The following is a 14443-nucleotide window of genomic DNA, read 5'->3' as shown; positions in this document are numbered from 1 at the left end:
CTACACTCGCCCATAAGCATATGAGCGTCTAAGGGGCTGTTTGGCAACATCTGAATGGTTAAGTGCTAATCCAGTAAGAGCAGAGCTTTGAACCATTAAGTGTTGAACCAGTAAGAGGTATGAGGTATGAACCATTAAGAGCCTGTATAATGCTTAACCGTTCAGAGGCAAATATCTGACCAATTCAGATTAGAGGTCTTAACCATTCAGACTCTGTATAAATCCTAACCATTCAGAGGCAAATGTCTGAACCATTCAGACATCTGATTGTGAAACAAACAGTCTGAACCGTTAATTGCTGAACCAGTAAGAGGTCTAAATAATTAAGAGCCTCAATAAGAGGTAAACAAACAACCCCTAAGTCTAATAAAATATTTAAATAATTAGTTGGATTGTAAACGAATCGAATGGGGTATGTTCATATTAGTTCGTTTAACTTTAACCGAACAAACGATCGGACACTAAAAATTATACAAACATGGTTTTATAGTTCGTGTCCGTTTGTTAAGAAAACCGAACAAACCTGCACACCTCTGTAGCGCTCTCTCCCCCCTCTTTCTCCCTACCTGATTTTGATACCCGATCGGGTACAAGGACCCTGGACTAGGGTTACAGATTACACTCCGCCCAATCTAATCAATTCAAGAAATTTGCAATACAAGTCAGACTTCGGTCAAAACTAACATCATCATTGAAATCTATTATTATATCTGAGATTTTTCTTATCCTTACAGAAAGTGACAATAACCAAATCCTATGCTTTAGTGACCAAACTGATGTGTACCACTCAGATAAAGAAATTACTAGGGATAACATATCACAAACTTGAAAGTAAACGAATGTGACGCATCAAAATTCACATCCGCTTTTCTACCACAACTTTCCGGTGTTGGTAGCCGTCAAAGTCGGTGGGATTGAACTTGATTTTTTTGATTAGACTCAACTTGTGTTTCCCCGCTATGCCTTCCAGGTCCCACAAGCTATAAGGATGATTCGTTTTACGGAAACATGGATCTCCCCATGTTCATAAAGCATCTGGGATGCTTCTCTGAAAAAGCCATCAAGGAGATCTTGATGTTTCCTACCAAAAAAAAATAAGATAAATAAATAAATAAACATCAAATCTATATGGCAATACCAATGACAGACTTATTGAATCTGACGCGGATCAGCTTCATGCCACTTACAGCCCGCATGGGGCTGGTTAAAAACGATGCGGTCATATTTACGATCGCAGAGCCGATCGTCGGAAGCCATTTGAGTGGCATCTACCTCACAAAAATAGCTAGCTTTGTGATGAACTAGTCCTTTGAGGTTTGCTTCAGCGTATTGATGCATCTTAATCAAATTGTCTGTCAAATCAGAATCAAACGGTTAGTTTGAATATTTTTTAATGAAAAATAAAAATGAGAAAACTGAATATATACTTACCATAAGCGGGCAAGCATGTTGCTCTAAGTTTAGGAGCTTGCTTCAGCCTTTTAGCAACACTGAGCGACACTGAGCGAAAATGAAAAATCCATGTCCCCTACTATTAAAATGTTTTGCTCCTTTGTGTACGGGTATGCCACCCTTGTACAAAATTCTCTAACTCGCTGGTGATTTGGAGAATACCCCTGACCTTGAAAACCCATGGTGGTGTGTGAAAACAGCTGACTTGTTATTAGCCTCGTGCAGGGGAGAGGAGGTAGATCTGTAGAAGAGAGAGAAATCGGTACATTATTAGAAAATAAAGCCAACCACAAGAGATTTTACTCATTAGCATTAAGTTAAACTCTATAATATACCAACCAACATCAACTATGATAATTATCAACAACACATTACAATGACGTATGAGGATCCTAAGTTTTCTGGATAATGCAAATTAGGAGGGTGGAATGAAATTACATACCTCGCAACACGTTTGGCAGTGAGTACAACTTTTGGCAATCATGACAATCCTTATTTAGGAATCTTGCAGCAATGTATACAGTTCCAACAATAGCAATCTTCTGGCGGTTGAAATGAAGCCACATCCTAAACAAGAATTACTCATCTAATAGGTTTTCGGTATGAAACTTAACCGATTCGAGATTGAAAGCCCGATTCAAATCCCCCAGAATTAAGAAGAAAAGTGTTGTATATCGGATAGGCTACAACATAATTAAAATATCCAGATACATTAGGGATTGCTTATTAAAACTGCATATTGCTTTTAGAAAATAATCAGTTTATGCCAAGGTATCCCATCTTTATCCCAATGTCTACCATCGCTACAACATACCGCATAGTGAAGGAAGGTGGTTCCTTCACCATTTAGGGTTTTCATAGCCGAGTTCTTTGTTTGAGTTTTGTGCCATGATTAGATTTTATTATACACTGACATGTTTGTGGCTCCTTTAAGGCTAAAAGTAACCGGTGTGTGTGAGTTTGTCTGAGTTTGGACCTTGGTTAAATAAGTTGGCCACTACGTTAATTATAATTTACATTTGATCTAAAGGCGTGCGTTGAGCTATCATAGATTATGTTAATCGAGCTATTATTTTAAGTCTATTATGTATCCAAGTTATGACCTTACTTAACCTAGGGTGTAAACGAGGCGAGTCTGAGCTTGTTTTTGCTTAGGCTCAACTCGTTTTGACTCAAGACGGTTCGGGCTCGAGCTTGGCTTGTAAGAAATTATCCAAGGTTGATGTCATGGAGTAATTTCCAATTTTCCATGCGACTCTTAGTCTCCCACCAAGATCAGCCATTAAGTCAATGGTTGAGCAATGATTCAAATGACTCATATGGGGATACAAGATTGCAAGAACAAAGTATGCTTTTGATATAAGAGAGCCTTACAAGGGACTATGATTACAACTTGGGGAGGTGATTTGCAAATGACCTAACACCTCCTATTTATACTAATGTGCCTTTAATCTACATGCTTCGTGATCTAGAAACTTCTTAGTATAAATACCTAAGATACTTACATGACTTAGTCTAGAATTATCCAAGGTAAAATCTTGAATATTATGAAGGGATTTTATAGATACAAATTTAATAGTATCTTGGATATTTTTGGGGTCTTGAATCTAGAATTTTCTAAGTAAATATGAGTCTTGAAATTGCTGGAAAAATCCAGAATCCTCAGCGTTATGATCTGAATGTAAATATGATCCTTGAAGTTGCTGGAAAAATCTAGAATCTTGAGCATAAATATGGTCTACTAAATTTAACCCAACTTAGACACTCCATGTTTAACCTAGACTCTCCTAATGAAGTTCGAATATCGAACTCACGAGACACTAGCGATGCTAAACTAGACTCTGACTCAATTAATTACTTAACTGATTTATTCGATTTGAGTTTTGAAATAGATTTTTATAATCCAATAACCTAAATTAAACTAACAAACTAAGGTGAAAGCAAAGGCCAATAGCAAGTGAAGTGTAACTAGTAATGATAAACAACCACCTAGGTAAGACACCTTGATGACATGCATGTAAAGCTTCACATTTATGTACTTTCCTTATTTAGAAATTTGTATTCGCACTTCTATTTTTAGAAACTTGTATTCGTATTTCATTTCCAATCTTGTAATATGAGACTTTGATCATAATAGAAATTCATTTTTATACATATACGTGTGTGTTATACGCAATCAATCTTTAAATACGTGTTTATACACAAGACCGAGACTTAAAATACTTTGAATATCAATCATACGTGCATCATACGAGTACCATACTTAAATAAGCTTGGAATACCTAAAAACAAGCTAAAATACAAGAAAATGGCATAAAATAACCTAGTTACAAAGTGTAAGGACTAAAAGTGAACAAAACTCAAAGTTGGAAAACAGCTCCCGTCACGCCACGCGATTGGGAAAGTGGTGTTGGTTGCGTGGCGTGACCAGTGTTAATTCGCAGCTCTCTTTTTTAACCCAATCGGTTTCACCCTTTTCCACCTCTTTTTACCTCCAATCACCTTCCAAACTCTTTAAAACTCAAACCCTAATTTTCCCCTATAAAACCAAGCCTCCTCTAACACATTTTCACTTTCCACAACTCCCAATTACTCTCAAACACTCCAAAATCATCAAGAATTTCTCCAAATTAGGGCAGAAAGTTCTTAGTGTTCAAGTGAGACTTCAACTCATTTTCTTCTTCACTTCTTCATGTTTTATTCTTCCATTTCACTTGAATAACCTCTAGGAATGTTTCCACAAGTTTACCATGATAAACTAAGATGAAACATCATCATATTTGAGGTCCAAAGTTGGATTAAGTTTATGTTTTTATAAAAATTGTAAAGGTATCACTTAAACACCTTCTAGATGTGAAGCTAGTTCTAAGATTGATACACCGAAAACCTAAGATTTACTAGACGCGAATAAATAGAAGAACCCCGAGCTATCAGGTGTTCAAAACTACCAAACAACGATTAGACAAACCTTGTGCAATCCTAAATCATATCTCTACTCAATGGAATTGGATGTTGATGTGTCATCAAGTATACATAATTTTTAGTTCAAAATTAACCCCAATCCTAAGTACCTTTTATGACTTTATAATTGAAATGCTCTCACAATCATTCCTATTTGATAAATGCAAGTCTTAAGGCCCCTGGATAAAAAGAAGTGAAAAAGCAAGCAAAAATGAGGAAAAAATCCAAGATTCCAAGAAAATAAGCAAATTGTCAAATAGGCATGGCCGTGCACAACACCCAGGAGAACAAAGTCAACATGTCAACTAAGATTGTCAACAAAAGTCCATGATATGCAGGGACACGACTGTGCACGCCTAGGAACGCCCGTGCTTGGTCAAAGAAAAATTATGGAAGCTTCGAGATCCAAAATTCATTTTAGTGGCCTATTTCGCTTGTAAATCAAGTTGGAATTTGTTAGAAGATTATTATAAAGTTAACGGGCAAGTAAATCTGTCCAAAGTACCTCAGCCCTGGTCTGTGGGCTTGTTGGTCCAGTTGGGGTCCCAAATGGGTTCAAACCATTTATGGAAAACTAGAATAAATTACCTCGATACTTGTCTTTCATTTTAAGTAAACCAAATCATAATAATCACTTAAAAAGTTAAAACTAACTTATGTTTACCTTTTTATGAAAGTAGTATAGTCCACTTGTACATATTACTGTTTGTATGCCTTTGATTGTAGAGTGCAACTCCATATCATTGTAGAGTAGAGCTCCAAACTAAAATCATTAAGAACAACGAAATTTAGGTTATACAACAACTTTAAGCATTCAACTAATATTGTGAAACAACAACTGTAAGTCTATTAAATCCATATAATTGATAAAATTGGTCGCTCTCACCTGCTGAACAAAACTCCGCCGTCGATGCAACTGACAGTGGATAGAAATTGGACGGCGGAATCTGTGGGGCGTCGTCTATGAAATGAGAGAGAGCGATTTAGGGTTTTGTTTTGATAAAAGTTCTAAACCGGTACTCAGGCATTTAACTTGTTTATAAGTGAAAAATAACCTAAGAAATTGGGGAAAAACTATACAGAAAGAGAGTTTTAGGTTAGATTGATGTGGAAAGTTGGGAAGTGTTAAATATAATTTATGAAGGAGTAGAAAATCTGGGATATCCATGGATTGTCACTATCGTTGTACCATGTACCAGGGCTAAAGAGGACAAGGATCACATATAAAATAAGGTGGACTCGGTCAACAAAGGAAGATTGGTCAAAGCTAAGACTCAACCAACCAATCAAAGATCATTTCTTTTTGTTTTCCTTTTCTCTTTTATCATTTGTTTATTCTTTTATTTCTTTGGCATTATTTTGATTATCTCCTTCACAAACTTATGAGCAATTTCACAAAAAATCAAGAGAAGCGTTGACTGTTTTTCAGTCAAACCTAGCATCTCAGCATACAACAATGGGTATGAATTTTTAATAATAAATTAGTGTTGAAGCCATAGGCTTTTGAGGGTAGTGGCACAGTTTTTGTCTGAGGTAACTTCTATGAAAGCACATGAGTCAGTGATGCCAACAACTTGTATGGAAAACAAATTTTCACATAAAATAAAATCATATACATCTCAATGATTTCGAATCTAAGATTACTAATTACTAACTGAAACTAAGTAATCAATATCCAATAATAGCATTTTGAATTTCAGATATGACTACTAACTGAAGAACTTTATCAATAAACTAACTAAAAATCGGGGAAGAACTGGAGCAAGAATCATGGGGTTCTTGTGTTCAAATCGGAAGATTAATGTGGAACGATGCAGGACCCGGCCGAAATCCGGTCAAAATTGACTGATGTGAAGCGATATACATCGGCGTTTTGTGCGTTCTCTCTTTGAATTTAATTGTAGCAAACCCTATTTATCAATTACCGGGAAGCAAGGCTGAAGATGAAAAGTGAGGAGTTGACACGCAACATATAATAAACGTGGCAACCTCAGATTAAAACTGATTGAAAATGGTAAATGACGAAAATAACCCTCGACACTGTAGCAAACCCCTTTTCTCATTTGTATATATAATAATGAGGGGTTTTAGTTAAATAATAACTTTTGTAGCCATTATATATATATATATATATATAGGGTAAGGTTCATGCGAGAACCACTTTTATTGCGAGAACCGCGAGAACCAGTGTGAACACATGGCATTATTGTAAATACATAGAACTTTCAAATAACCGCCTCACGTCTCTGATTATCTTCTAGTTTGGACTTCAAACAAACATTAAATCACAATACATCAATTATTCACGTCCGATACATCCGATAACCTACAATCATCATCAATCCGTGCGATTCATCCTACAAAATCAAGATATACGCTCCACGACATCAGATATCAGCAGTTCGTCATCAAAATTAGTCGATATCAGTGCATTAACAACACAATCATCAATCGCACATTCGTATTCCAATCTAAATTAGGGCAAAACGATCGTAATCATCGAGGTTTGTTGCACAGATAAGGATAATCGGAAGAACACACGTCGTCTAATGGACTATCGATTATCTGTTGCACCGTTCCGTGAATTTGTAAGTTTATACACCTTGTTTTGTAGTCGTATATGATAAAACAACTATTAACCGTCGATTCAGACATGTTATTATGTGGTTATTACATTTAAACAGTTGTTTCATAAATGAATTATTGAAAATTATGGTATATATGTTTTTTAGTGAACATAAGGGCTAATGTTGTGATGAACTATATGTAATGCGGTACTGATGTGTTGTTTTATGTATTTTTTTATTAAGGAATGATGTTATGTGCATAATGTTGGATATGATTGGCAACACGGAAGTTGATTTGGTAAATGATAGGGTTTTTACTACTGAATTATGACTGTCGACAAGTTATGTGGTGTTAATGCACATGTGCATTAACACGACATAATAGGCTTTGGTAAATGATAGGGTTTTTACTACTGAATTATGACTGTCAACAAGTTATGTGGTGTTAATGCACATGTGCATTAACACGACAGAATACACTTATACTGAATAGGCAGAATAGACTTATACGGAACAGGATAATAAGATAATTTTATGATCTATATAGTTAATGCACATACTGTCGACAAGTTATGTGGTGTTAATGCACATGTGTATTAACACGACAGAATAGGCTTATACTGAATAGGCAGAATAGACTTATACGGAACAGGATAATAAGATAATTTTATGATCTATACAGTTAATGCACATGTGCATTAGCACGACATAATAGGCTTATACAGAATAGGCTTATACGGAACAGGATAATAAAATAATTTTATGATTATTGATATTATTTTTTAGTATTTTATTATTTGTTGTTTTGTATATTATTGTAGATCAACAATGGGAAAAAATCAAAGAAAGTAACTTTTGTTTTGAAGTCAATGGATGAAGGGTCAAAAAAATGTCGGATGCAATGGAAGATGATTATGCGACATGCAATGGAAGATGATTACGCGACAGTTAAACAAAGAGGTAAAAATCGAAGAAAGTAACTTTTGTTTTGTCTATTATTTTTTATCGAAGCAAACCTGTTGATAAGCTTAGTTATGTTAATGCACATGCATAGTTATGCACAAATGCATATTTTGCCAGATTATTTCAATTAGGTCAGTGATATGGATGCAAATGTGCAGTTAGGCACATGTGCATAATTTGAGAGAATATGTTAATAAGGTCATTCATGTTGTTGTACATGTGCATAGTTATGCACATGTGCATAGTTTGCCAGAATATGTTAACAATGTAATTTATGTTGATGCACATGTGCATAGTGTATATAGTAATGATAAAGTTAGTGTTAAGGCATATATTCATTGAGATTGTATGTTTGTGTCACACCCCTAATTTCCACGTGTCACCGGTGGGCCCGGTGGGGGATTATCTTGACGTAGTTGATATCGTCATAGTCAAACAACACAAAATTATAATGCACAGCGGAAGCAAAGATAGATTTATTTCAACTTAAAATTTATTGTAATATCCAAGTATCACAAAATGTCGAAATAAAATCCACAGGCAGAATCAAACAAAAAGGAAACTTCATTTCAACAGACTTCATGCATCCTAAGCTTGCGAGACTTCTATGGATGCTTAAAGAGTGACCAGCCTATTTCGCGTAGTACCTGCACTTAGTCTTTTTGGAAAATACGTCAGTTTACACTGGTAAATACAATTCAACTGACTCATTTTGAAAATGTTTAAAAATTGATTTAAATGCACGTGGCATAAAACTTTTTATAACTTGGGATAATTATTTGCTTAATAATCTTGTAAAAGAATTACATGTTTGTTCTGCGTTCAGTAGCCCGGGTCGTGCCGGGTTAAAGCTCAATAGACACACCACTTAATATAAATCGCCGCGAGACTCCTCCCGTGCCGACGATTATATGCAATAAAATGCACTACGGGTTACGCCTACACCCGTGTGCTAAGGTCGTGGCCATTCATGGAATGATGCCAAGGATATCCGGGACATGGTCATTAAGCCCCCAAAGGCGTTAAACAAACAAAACAACATTTTTAAACGAGTTAATTTGACAGCACTTAACCATCAACTGGTTAAGGTCAATTCCCCGACCAAGCGGTATTTTATAAACCGTACCCCAAGCCCGTATAGGGAAAATAAGTTAAATGTATTTACCTGAGCAAAGTATAAACCAAATATAACGAGTGCAAGTAGCTTTTACTGGGCTCCTAGATCTGGAAATTAAGGTTTTAATAACCTATTAGAATCCTAACGGGTCTTAAGCTTAGACCGGTTAGTTTTTATATAAAGATTACGGTTTTAAACGCACAATAAGGCGAAGACCGTTTTAGAATGTGGTTTTTGCCCCAACAAGTTTGCGCACTTGTTTTATATGGGTATCATAACCACATTCTGGATTTTGAGACCAAAAAGATATGGTTTGACCCGTTTCGGCTAAAATGACCAAACTAGTCACTTAAGCCGATCCGAACGCGTATAATGCGTAACGAATAACCATAAGAGTCAAATACAAGTTTCTGAAGTTAATATACTTAAAATATGTTGTGATATCAGAATGATACCTTCCATTATGCCCCAAATGACTGTTAAACCAAAACTATGCCTCATAAGGGCGTTTTGGTCATTTTATAAGGTGTAAAAGAGTTAAATTAATAACCTGAGTTACAGGTCTGATTACATTAGTAAATATATTTAATTTACTAAGTTATAACAGTAGAGTATCAAATTTATGTGAAATTTATTATCTTTAACCTTACTATGCACCGTAGGGGCATTTTGGTAATTTCACAAGTGCCTAAAAGGTCAATTCTGGTATTCTGAGTTCAAAACATTTGCCTACTACTTAAAATATAAAAACTTGCTAATCACATCAGTAGGTTCAATCCCTTAGGCTTAATAAGGTTCTAATGCACACTTATGTGTTAAAAATGCCTAAAAAGGCGATTTGGAGCCATTTCCGGGTTTTCTGTAAAAAGCTGATATTTTTAATATTCCATAAGGCTCAAAATAATTTATTTATCATAACAAATCAGTAGAAATTGGTTTGAGGTCAAAAGGTTTTGTAAAACTCATTTTATGGCTAAAAAGGGCAAAACCGGCATAAACCGAATAAACCTTAGAACACTAAGTTATGCTCAGCCTAAAAATAAATAAAAATCTTCAAAATTCCCAAAATATTATTTTATAACAGTGGGTAAAAATTTTGGTATCAAAATTTTGGGTTTTGATAGACTATATGTAATTTACGCCAATTAATTAGTAAAGAAGCTCTTAATTACGCTATTGAGCATAACTCTTAATCGAGACCTCAATCTGACTTTAAATTTTGGGTGCAAGTTTATAAATCAGCAACTAAGGTGCCTACCCTTTTACATTTTCAAAAATCACGTTTTAAGGTCAAATGGGCATAATGGTCAACATATAAGCGATTAACGGAAAAATGCACGTGAATAGGATATCCAATGAACCAAGTTGTATAATCTCAGAGAGTTATACTAACATGTAAATAGGTTCAAAAGAAGCTCTAAGGCAATCCTAATCTTGGCTTAAACGGGTCAGAACTGAAAGTCAAAGCAGAAGTCAAACTTTGCGACTTTCGGTTCCAAACCGAGCCTAAACAGAAAATTGTCGAGTTGAACATGTTGGAACATGTTCTTACTTTAATTACGAAGTTATTTTAATGATCAAACAGGTTGCATGTAACCTACATTGCTAATTATGCATTAATTCGCAAATAGTCATTTCTGTTGACTTTTATAATGTACTTTGACTCGACAATTAGCATAGTTAGAGTGGGATTCTGGAAATACCCTTTTAAGGGTTTGTTACCCACATAATTACCTACTTATAGGTATTTTTAATTCGGGATATTAGTGAGTAATTATGAACTAATCCCGAAGTCAAACCTTAATTACGATGGTTTGACTTTTAGCTAATTAACTAAGCTAAAAGTAATTAGAGGGGATTAAGGACACTTACAAGAGTCCTAAGAATGCTTATGAGGCCTAAGGAAGATTTGTTGTAATCCAGGAGCTCCAGAGAAGTCTTGAACCAAAGTTGCAAATGAGCAAGTCTAAATGGTCACAACTTAGCTTCTTATATAGTGGTCCAAGTGGTCCAAGATCATGACAAGCAACTCTATATTTGATGTGAGATGGTTCCAGGTGCCCCTATGTGGCTAAATACTGCCTAGCAAGTCCCATGTTTCGAAAAACCACCATTTAAGTCGGTGCAACAGGCTGAACAGGCAGCTGTCCAAAACCTGCTGCCAGCGACAGCCTTACGGACCGTAAGCCTAAGGCCTTGCGGTCCGTAAGCTCCTCTTGCGGACCGTATGCTGAAACAGTTACGGTTCGTAACCGACCCTTGCTGAAATCGCCCAGGTATCCTCCTTACGGACCGTAAGCCTTGAGCCTTGCGGTCCGTAACCATTGGTCAGAGGACAAAAATTTGTAAACTTTTAAGTCTTGACCATGCAATCAAACCAATTCTGAATTCAGTCCATCTTTTTCAGTAGTGGGGCCATTGGCTCAGCCATTGCATGCTTGGATAGGTCTTACATGTTTCCTCCTTCATGTGACCTTTTATGGGACTTGTAAAGTGACGGAAACACCAAGAACAAGTCTTGGATTCCCATTATAGATAACAAACTTCATAATTATTCTTGATTCCATTTACAAGGATTTTATTTAGTATTTTCAGTAGTAACAAACCTTATTAATCCAAAGTCCATAATAATAAAGATGGAACTTTATTTATTTGGAACCAACCGGTTATCATGTAGGATGTTTATCAAATGATTTAAGGATCTTGGGATTTATAAAATTCGGGTCGCTCAGAGGTGATTTAATAACATGTCGCCCTTGGGTCGTTCAGAGGTATTTTAAATAACATGACGCCCTTTTTTTTTAAAAATCCTACCATACATCTTTTTATTTGATCCGGTTTTCCTGACACGTCTGTCTCTCATGACACGTGTCTTTATTTCAATGGACAGGAATTTCCGAGGTGTTACATCCTCACCCCCTTAAAAGAAATCTCGACCTCGAGATTTGCTGAAACAATTGAGGGTATTTCTCTTGCATTTTGGACTCTAACTCCCATGTATATTCAGGACCTCTACGAGCATCCCATTTTACCTTGACAATAGGCACAAGCTTCCTCCGAAGCTTCTTTATCTGTCGATCCTCAATCGACACAGGTTTTTCCACAAATTTTAAGCTCTCGTCTATATGCACATCCGTGTGTGGTATGACTAGCGACTCGTCAGCTAGACATTTCTTTAGATTGCAGACGTGGAATACATTATGAATACCATCGAGCTCCTCAGGTAAGTTTAACTTGTAAGCCACCGACCCTACACATTCGATGATCTCGAATGGTCCTATGTACCTTGGGCTTAACTTACCTTTCTTGCCAAATCGCATCACCCCTTTCTAAGGTGATACTTTGAGTAAAACCTTATCGCCAACCTCAAACTTGAGAGGCTTTCGCCTTTCATCCGCATAGCTCTTTTGCCTGTCTCGAGCAGCTTTCAAGCGGTCACGAATTTGGACAATCTTGTCCGTTGTCTCGAAGACCAAGTTAGGACCTGAAAATTGCGTATCTCCCACTTCTGCCCAGCAGATGGGCGTTCTACACTTTCTACCATATAGTGCCTCAAAAGGCGCAGCCTTAATGCTAGTATGGTAGCTATTATTGTAGGAGAATTCGACTAATGGTAAATGCCTGTCCCAACTTCCTCCTAGATCAATCACACATGCACGCAGCATGTCTTCCAACGTCTGAATGGTACGTTCACTCTGCCCGTCCGTCTGAGGGTGGTAAGCCGTACTGAAATTCAATTGAGTGCCCAGAGACTGTTGGAAACTCTTCCAGAAATGAGATGTGTATCTAGTATCCCGATCCGAGATAATAGATACTGGCACACCATGCAAGGCCACAATCTTATCTACGTACAATTGGGCTAGCATGTCAGAGCTGAAGGTCTCTCTAATGGGCAGGAAGTGTGCTGACTTAGTCAGTCTATCAACTATGACCCATATAGTATCATTTCCCTTTGGCGTCTTAGGCAATTTGGTGATGAAGTCCATCGTCACCATTTCCCATTTCCAAGTGGGAATTTCAGGCTGTTGCAGTAAACCTGACGGCTTCTGATGTTCAGCTTTGACTTTAGCGCACGTCAAGCATTTAGCTACATAATCAGCTATAGACTTTTTCAAGCCTATGCACCAATAATTCGCCTTTAAATCCTGGTACATCTTATTAGCTCCAGGATGGACAAAATACTTGGAACCGTGGGCTTCCTTGAGGATAACATCACGAAGTCCTCCATATACAGGAACCCATATTCGTCCATTTAATCTCAACATTCCGTCTTTATAGTAGGACAACTGTTCTTCAGTTACTCCTAATTTCTCCTCGGAATAGTTAGCTTCCAACACAGCTTCCTTTTGTGCAGCTAACAACCTTTCATTCAAGCTGTTCTTAATTTCAATGCTCTTGGCATTGATCCTTATCGGTTTCACTCTTTCCTTCCTGCTCAAAGCATCTGCGACTACATTAGCCTTGCCTGGATGGTATCTTATTTCACAATCGTAATCGTTCAAGGTTTCCATCCATCGTCGCTGCCTCATGTTCAAATCTTTCTGGTTGAACAGATGTTGAAGGCTCTTGTGGTCGGAGTAGATCACGCACTTCGTCCCATACAGATAATGCCTCCAAAGCTTTAGTGCAAATACAACGGCACCCAACTCTAAGTCATGGGTGGTGTAATTCTTTTCGTGCACCTTTAATTGACGTGAAGCGTAGGCTATGACCTTGCCCTTTTGCATTAACACGCAACCCATTCCGGTGTGTGATGCATCACAATACACCACAAATTCTTCAATGCCTTCAGGTAGAGTCAGTACTGGAGCGTTACTCAACTTTTGCTTCAAGATATCAAAAGATTCTTGCTGCTTAGGCCCCCAATTAAACTTAATGTTCTTACGTATTAACGACGTTAAGGGTGCAGCAATTCTTGAGAAGTTTTCAATAAAACGCCTGTAGTATCCAGCCAAACCTAGGAAGCTACGAATCTCTGAAGGTGTCTTTGGCTCTTGCCAGTTCATAATAGCTTCTATCTTTGTGGGATCCACTTGAATTCCACGTTCGCTCACAACATGACCAAGGAACTGGACTTCGCGAAGCCAAAACTCACACTTTGAAAACTTGGCATAGAGCTTCTCTTGATGAAGCAGCTTAAGAATGCACCGAAGATGCCTCTCATGGTCAGCTTGATTCTTTGAATAGATGAGGATGTCGTCAATGAAGACGATGACAAATTTATCCAGATAAGGCTTGCATACGCGATTCATGAGATCCATGAATGCGGCAGGCGCGTTAGTGAGCCCAAAAGGCATCACTAGGAACTCGTAATAACCATAACGAGTCCTAAACGCGGTCTTATGTACATCCTCCTCCTTGACTTTCAATTGATGATAGCCAG

General features: G+C 37.1%; 1 long non-coding RNA gene across 2 annotated transcripts; it reads right to left on the bottom strand.

Moving 5' to 3' along the window:
* Positions 1-488: 488 nt before the first annotated feature.
* On the bottom strand, positions 489-2837 carry LOC110867458. Of its 2 annotated transcripts, XR_002551613.1 has the most exons (4): positions 1895-2837; positions 1432-1693; positions 1273-1352; positions 489-1081 (listed from the first exon to the last, which is right to left on the bottom strand). It is a non-coding gene; the product is annotated as an uncharacterized LOC110867458 (long non-coding RNA). The 2 variants fall into 2 exon arrangements; XR_002551612.1 differs by having other exon boundaries at positions 489-1352.
* Between the last annotated feature and the right edge of the window lie 11606 nt (positions 2838-14443).

Source organism: Helianthus annuus, chromosome 12, assembly GCF_002127325.2.
Source record: "Helianthus annuus cultivar XRQ/B chromosome 12, HanXRQr2.0-SUNRISE, whole genome shotgun sequence".
In the NCBI taxonomy this organism is placed as follows: Eukaryota; Viridiplantae; Streptophyta; class Magnoliopsida; order Asterales; family Asteraceae; genus Helianthus; species Helianthus annuus.
This window is presented reverse-complemented; position numbering and strand designations above follow the sequence as displayed.